Here is an 8,304-nt window from a genome sequence, read left to right on the forward strand (position 1 = left end):
GGTGCGGGCTGCAATTGAAAAGGGAAACGCAAATTTCAAAAGCAGTACGAAAATAAAATTAGATGAAATATTGTAAAATTAAACACGAAGACGTTCAGTTCATGACACAGGGCAGCAGGAGAGCGAAGGAGAGATTTGGACATTTCAAAGTCAAGTTCAAATCGAGTTTATTTATGCACACAGGAGAAAGGAACAACGGATTTGTAGCAGCATCACAGACACATTTCATCAGACACAACATTGACAAGAAACACTGGAATTATATATGAATTATACCAACATATTCAAATAGACAGAGGACTATCAGAACAAAATCAAAATAACAAAGAGATTATGCGGGCAGTCGGAGAATCACCCCTCTTGTGCTTCTTCATCTCGTCACTCTCGATTCAGTGTCACGCAACGCTGCCACATTGATCCGGCCCATGCCTTCATCCACCAGGTCCAACACTTGCCTTTGTTGGATCTTACTCCTCCGTACACTCGGCTTCGGGTTTGTGGGTGTGTGGCCAGGGTTAGAAGGGGTGGGTGCCCCTTCTTAGGATTGGGTTTGAGGGTAGGGCTGGTGGATGTATATGTGAGGCTGGAAGAGATAAAGCTGTGGAGTTTTGTATGGTGAGATATGTGGGACTATGGTGGATAGGGTAGTGTAGTGCAGCCACTTTAATCTAGCCGATGCCTTTCATTAACGTGGCCTGACTCCCACTTGGCTTAAAGAACCGGGTGTGCAAAGGGACACATCATCAGTACTGCAACCTGGGGTCATTGGGGGTTTCGGGTCGTTAATCATGAGACTCTCTTACCCAGGTGACCGAGCCAGGGTTGATCAGACCCAGCTTGTGTTTATCCCATGGACCAAGATAATCAGAGGCACTGTAATTCTGCAAGTTGTGGGTATTTTCGAACTTGTTACTTGGCTGTATTTTGACCATTTGGAGAGTACAATATTCTGAGGCCTTGTAATCAGGCTTTACCTCCTCGTAAGGTTCCACTTTCCTGCTTTAAATTTACATCTGTCTTTATTTTGCATCTGTGTGCCTGGGATTGCATGGGTTAATGATTGAGGTTTGCAGATTTGTCCATTATTCCAAAATACAAAAATCTCTGAAATCCAGAACCTTTTCTGCTGACATGACGTCACAAATGGTGAATTTTACCAGGATTAAATGGCTTGTCATATGAAAAGCGTTTCCTAGCTCTGGGCCTCTCTTCCCCGTGACGTTGGAGAAAGAAGGGTTGCCGAATTGAAACCTATCAAATAGTGGAAGAGCTTGATTGAGTGGATGTGGAGAGGATTTTTCCTGTGGTGGGAGTGTCTAAAGCCAGACCACACAGCTTCAAAATAGAATATCCTTTCAGAATGGAGAGGAGGAGGAATTCCTTCAGCCAGAGAGTGGTGAATCGGTGGAGTTTTTTGCAACAGGCAGCAGGAGAGGCCAAATCACTGGGTGTAGGCAGAGATTCATAGATTCTTTAGTGGTCAGGGCATAAAGGGATACAAGGGCAGATAAGAGGTAAGAGGATAAATTGATCAGTGATGATGAAATGGCAGAGCAGGCTCGATGGGCGAAATGGCTGAATTCTGCTCCTATATCTTATGGTCTTATGGACTGAGTGACGAAAACTCTCCCAGAGACTGGTGATCTCAGCTTTGACACAACCCAGCACCTGAGGCTCCAGATTACTTATCCAGCGAATACAGAAGTTCTTCATTTTCTGATTAAAAAGATATAATTCCATTTCCATCTTGAATGCATGTCACCGCAATCTGATGTAAAAGAGTAATGATGCTTTGGGCTGAGAACCTTCACACTGTGATCTGATGGAAGGGTCTTGGCCCGAAGTGTTAACTGTTTACTCTTTGGCATACAGGCTGCCTGTCCTCATGAGTTCCACCAGCATCTTGTGTTGCTTTGGATTTCCAGCATCAGCAGATTCTCTCGTGTTTGCGATTTACACCTCATTCTGAGGGTATTTTCCTCAATTATGGAACTCTCATTCAGGGGAAAGATCCTCCTTGCCTACTGTCTGTCACATCCTGAAAGAATCTAACAGATTTCCTCGTTTTCTCATTAAGTGCAAGGAATACAGACCGAGCCCACTCACTGTCCTTTCACATAACCAACCCTCCATCCTTGGAACCAGCCCAGTCAGTGTGGGGAACAGTCACTGCACTCCCTCTATTGCAGGGATATCCTTCCTGAGGAAGTGTGACCAAACACGGTCACTACATTCAAGGTGTGCTCTCACCAGGACCCTATAGAATCCACTGAGATATCTGTACCCCTCTTCTCCACTCCTCCTGATCACAGGACAAAATACTGTTTGCCCCTCTCATTACTTGTTGTATCTGCATGTTAACTCAAGTGATTTGTTTACAATGACACCCAGGTCCCTTTGAACATCCCCATGTGGAAATGACTCTTACAGTTTGTTCCTGGGAATAGGTGATCTCACTTTTCCCCACATTCTTTTCCATCCGCCCCATCCTCAACCATTCACTCTCCTCTCTACATCCCCCAAACCTTCTCACTACTGACACTGTCCGTTCCGCTCTGCGAGAGCAACAGACGTTGTCACTGAGTCGTGCAGCACAGAAACAGGCCCTTCAGCCCAACACATCCATGCTGACAAAGTGGACAAACAAAACCATTCTCAGTTACCTACATTTGGCCCATGTCCCTGTGAAACTTCCCTCTCTACAGTGCAAGAGATATTGCAATGGTGCCCACCTATATCATCACTGGCGGTAGTTTGTTACAAGTAAATAGCGCATTCTGTGTACAAAACCTGCTCCTCATGGTCCCATTTAAATCTTCCCTCTCTCACTTTATACCTGGAATCTCTAGCGTCCAACTCCATGACCCTGGAGATAACAGATTCACTACTGAACATATCAATGTCTGCCATTATGTTATCAACCTCTCTAATGTCACATACACTCTGATGAGGAATTTCCAGCCTATCTAGCCTCCTGTTAAATCCATTTTGCACCGTCTCCAGTTTAATGTCACCCTCTGCTCACAGGGCAACTATAAATGTACGTCATGCTCCAAGAGTCGTTTCCCCAAGGCTGGTAGAGCTGTAATGTGACGTCACTGCTCAGTGTCCAATACTCTCCCGATGAATGCTGGTGTGGCAAACACCTTCTTCACCGTCCTGCCTACCTGTGTTTACACTTTGAAGGAATTCGATATCTGCACCCCGATATCTCTGTTTTACAGCACTCCCAGGGACCGACCATTCCCCACGGCAGTTCTGCCCTGGTTCGTGAATGACAATGGAACATCTCTTGTTCTTGTTTGCAGGCTCGAAGGGCAGAATGGACTACTCCTGCACCTATTTTCCATGTTTCTATCTCACATTCCTCAAATCACTGAGCTCATTGATCACCGTCCTGTTGTATTGCTAGTTACATTTTTTCACTCTTTAAAGGGATCTGCATATTTGCTGAGCCGGGCATTGACATTGTCAGCCGAGTCTTTAATGATTGAACTGCAGCAGCAGACCTGACTCAGCTCCCAGGCTTTTCCTTCCAGTGATACACGCACAGTGCTGGGGGAACTCAGCAGGCCAGGCAGCATCTGTGAGAAACAGTAAATAGCCGACGTTTCAGGCCGAGACCCCCCAGAATCTGAACAATGTTTGGTTTTCCTTCGATCCTTTCCTAAGTTACAGGATAACATAACCCATCCTCCAATCCTCTGCCACTACTCCTGCCCAAGAAACACACAGAGAGACAGAGCGGGGAGTGAGGGGACAGAGTCAGAGTGACGGACAGAGCCGAGAGCGGCCTCTCATCGTCCAGCTCCGCCTTCACTTTACTAGGCCCGGCAATTTCCAATGGTTTATCCGAAACACAGAGCTCCAGAGAGGGGAAAGAAAACTGCCTTACAGACTACGTGCATACTGAAAGATTCCTTGGAATTTACTGGCTGTCGGACTTCATGCAATCAGAATACATTGTGATTGGCGCAGGATTAATTTCAAATCACCCGCCAATTTCACAGCACCCAGCAACGGTGCTTGATTACTTTTTCATGTTATTTACCATTAATTGTATCATGGATTAATCTGCTTCAAAAGTAACTCAGCCAAATATATCGATAAAAATAATTAAAAGGTTGTGGACACGGCTCCCTCTGTGAGGTGTTGGGTGGCTCTTAGAAGAGTCTTTGTGTTGTTCTCCGCCTTCACTTTACTTGGCCCGGCAATTTCCTATCCGCAGCACAGCGCTCGAGCGGAAAAAAAAAACCTCCCTCACACAACACGTACACACTGAAGGTTTTCTGGGAATTTGCTGATTCTCATGCTTTAAATTATAGGAAGTGCTTTTCCATTCCGGAAATACCCGAGAAACTCGGTCTGTCGCTCCCCGGCCCCGTGACCAGTGCGGGCGCCCTCACACACAGCAGTTGGTGGGCGAGGGTGCCGTCACTTCCAGTGATAAGAGCGTTAATTCATCAGAACAATTGTTCCTCTGGGTCGCGAGGGAAATGAAAGTCCGGTCACATGAAGGAACAGGATAAGACTGATATTACGATATATAGACCACGCTTCTGGCGCCTTCTAAACCCCAGGTAAAGTGGTGGCTGAGGAGCTGGTGTGAGGTGGTTGATGCACCATCAATAACTCACTCTGAGACGTAAGGCGAGATATCGGCTTTAATTGACTGAAGAAGGAACCAGGAGCGAGTGACCATCATACTACATCTTGGAGAATGAGGGAGAGGATCAGACCTCGATCGCCTTTATACAGGGGCCTGTGGGAGGAGCGTGTCCAGACAGGCAAATAGTTCACCACATTCACCCCCCCCCCCTACACTTTGTTTAAACGTGTACCCATGTGGCGAAGTTTCTTACAGGTCAAGTCTATCAGGTGGTCGAATCTGTCGCTGCGATCTACGTAGCACCGGCTGTGATTGCACCGATGCCGGCGATATTGGTGATTGCACAGGAGACGGAGGTTGTGCTGGTTCCAGCTCATGCATGTGCGAGGCACCTGGTATATAGGTGTCATGAGGAGTCTATGTAGGGCCTGGTGAGCGCGGTGTCACCTCGGGTACAGGGTTCATAGTTACCGGAGAGAGTTCAGGGTAGTGGTCTGCTGCACCTGCGGGCGCCAGGTCGAGGATGGAGACCGTGTCCTCCCGCCCATCAAGTAAGACCACGTAGGCATACTGGGGGTTCGTATGCAGAAGGTGAACCCTCTCGACCAGCGGGGAGTATTTATTGCTGCTCACATGTTTCCGGAGCAGCACTGGCCCCGGGGACGTCAGCCAAACAGGTAGAGTGGTCCCAGTGACAGACTTCCTGGGAAAAGAGAATAGGAGTTCGTGAGGGGGGGTTGGGGCCGCCATCCAACTACCTGGGCACTCCAAGGGCTTGTGCTTGGCTCAATGATCCCCTCCCTGAGCAGCCACTGCCCCTCTGACTGAGTGAAGGCTCTGTCCCCCGCACTGTACCGCCTGCTTTTAGTCGTCACAGGTTTACAGTCGGGGTCAGGTTGGCTGACAGCGGTGGGGGAGGGACCTGGAGAGTGGAGAGACTGCAAGTGGTGTCGGTAGCGCAGCTGTCGTGCTGGATGGGATGTGTGTGCCGCTGTGTGTGTGTGGTCAGCAGTGATGAAGTTCCACAGAACTGAGGATTCCGGACAGTGAGTGGTGGGAGGGGCCCGTCATATACCACAGTCACACTTTCAAGATGGCTCTGGAAGTCCAGCCCCAATAGCACAGGTGCGCACAGATTAGGCATGACCAGCAGCGCAAAGTTCCGATATGCTGTGCCTTGCACCACCAATGTCGCTACACAACCCGCCCGGATGTCTGTGGAACGCGACCCAGAAGCCAAATGGATCTTCTGACTTACTGGCCGTGTTGCGAGTCCGCAGCGTTGCACTGTGTCCGGGTGAATAAAACTCTTAGTGCTGCCCGTGTCAAACAGGCATCTAGTCCTGTGCCCCTCCACCCGGATGTCCATCATTGACTTTGCAAGCTGGTGTGGGGCGCTTTGGTCGAGGGTCACAGTGGCCGTCGGGGTACCCGGTCAGCATTGGAGGGTCGGGGGCGGGGCATGCTGACGCCGACAAAGATGGCCGCCCACATCCGGGGTACCCGGTAAGCATCGGAGGGTCGGGTGCGGGGCATGCTGACGCCGACAAAGATGGCCGCCCACATTCGGGGTACCCGGTAAGCATCCGAGTGTCGGCGGCGGGGCATGCTGAGGCCGACAAAGATGGCCGCCCACAACCGGGGTACCCGGTAAGCATCGGAAGCTCGGGGGCGGGGCGTGTTGACGCGGACAAAGATGGCCGCCCACATCCGGGGTACCCGGTAAGCATCGGATGGTCGGGGGCGGGGCGTGCTGACGCCGACAAAGATGGCCGCCACATCCGGGGTACCCGGTAAGCATCCGAGTGTCGGCGGCGGGGCATGCTGACGCCGACAAAGATGGCCGCCCACATCCGGGCATGCAAGATGGCGGCCCCCACGTCTCACCAGCAGCGCTGCACTCCGCTCGCAGTTTAGACTTACAGACCTCGGCGAAATGGCCCCGCTTTCCGCAGCTGGAGAAGGTCGCTTCCCCCGCTGGACAGCGTTTTCGGGGGTGCTTTTTGAGGCCGCAGAAATAACAAAGCACAGGCTTCTGACGGGCCACCGCCATGGTCGGGTTCGGGGAGCTGGTGGAATCGCACTGGCAGCGGCGATTTCGCTCGCGGGAGCCGGCGGTGGCGGGGTCGGTGGCGTCCACGGAACCGGCGGGGAATCGCGCGACTGGACAGCGTCGGCGTAGTGCAGCGCAGCTTCCAGAGCGTTCGCCGTCTCGATCGCCGAGCTTAAGGTAAGATCGGAGTGTTCCAGCAGTCGCTGGCGCACGTACACTGACCTCAGTCCCGTCACAAAGGCGTCACGCACCAGCAGCTCCGCATGTTGTTCTGCCGCGAGCGTCTTGCAGTCACAAGCTCGGACGAGTGTCTGTAGTGCTCGGAGAAACTCCGCGCTCGATTCTCCAGGCCGCTGTCGCCGGGTAGCTGAACGATGTCTTGCGTAGACGGTGTTCACCGGCCGCAGGTACTGTCTTTTGAGGGCGTCCAGTGCCCCTTCGTATGTCGGCAGGTCCCGGATAATGGAATAAACTTTTGGAGTGACCCTCGAGAGGAGAATTCTGTACATAACGGCAGGGTCAGTCGCAGGAAGCTCCGCCAAGTATGATTGGAAGCATGCAAGCCAGTGTTCAAAAGCGAGAGCTGCGTCAGGATCTTGAGGGTCCAAATCCAACCTTTCCGGACGTAAAACGGTTTCCATGCTTTAAAACTTTCAGTCAATAAAATTATTGCACCATCAATAACTCACACTGCGACGTAAGGCGATATATCGGCATTTATTGCCTGAAGAAGGAACCAGCAGTGAGTGACCATCATATTACATCCTGGAGAATGAGGCAGAGCATTAGACCTGAATCACCTTTATACAGGGGCCTGTGGGAGGAGCCACAGGAGCAGTCAGAAGGGGGCTTGTCCAGACAGGCAAATAGTTCACCACAGAGTCCCAGCAGGCTCAACGTTTTGATACTTGACTTTGTCGGAGGCCTTAACAACATCTGACTCAACAACCACTCAGTTATCTGCAAAGGCGTTTTTGTTTATATGTCCCTGCAACTCTATTTTATTTCACCACTCTGCATTTTTAATGGCAAACCTTACCGATGGTATATTAGTTCCAATAAAGATCGGTGTAAAGTGAGAGGGTTGCTCATCGGAGAGTAAATGAAGGCGCTGCGCAAGATGGAGCCGTCGAGGCGCTGTATCCAGGCAGGAGTCTGAGATGCCCCCCAGTGTTCGCTCGGCAGAAGACAATCTCTTTGTGAACAATTGTAGATTACCGTGTATTCAAAGTGCCCAGGGGCTTCAAGCTGCATGAATGTGTGTGTGTGTGTGTGTGTGTGTGTGTGTGTGTGTGTGTGTGTGTGTGTGTGTGTGTGTGTGTGTGTGTGTGTGTGTGTGTGCGCGCGCGCGCGCGCGTGTACATAATGTGTTTTCTTGATATCCTACATATGCTTGCTATCTTTCCATTCTATACATATTGTGTGTGCTTTATGCCATGTGGGACTGTTGGCATTGCAATTAACAGCAGATCCTGGCTGTATTCATGGGCAGTTCTCTGTGTTGAAATTACAATGAAACTTCAATTGAAATGAAATGAAACCGTTCCGTCTGTAGAGTTCGCACCTTCAGTGGAAGAGAATCTAGTGATACACATGTCTGAAGATCTCATTCCAACCCTAGTGTTAAACTCAAAGTTCTTAT

This window comes from Hypanus sabinus, unplaced genomic scaffold (genome assembly GCF_030144855.1).
Source record: "Hypanus sabinus isolate sHypSab1 unplaced genomic scaffold, sHypSab1.hap1 scaffold_967, whole genome shotgun sequence".
NCBI lineage: Eukaryota > Metazoa > Chordata > Chondrichthyes > Myliobatiformes > Dasyatidae > Hypanus > Hypanus sabinus.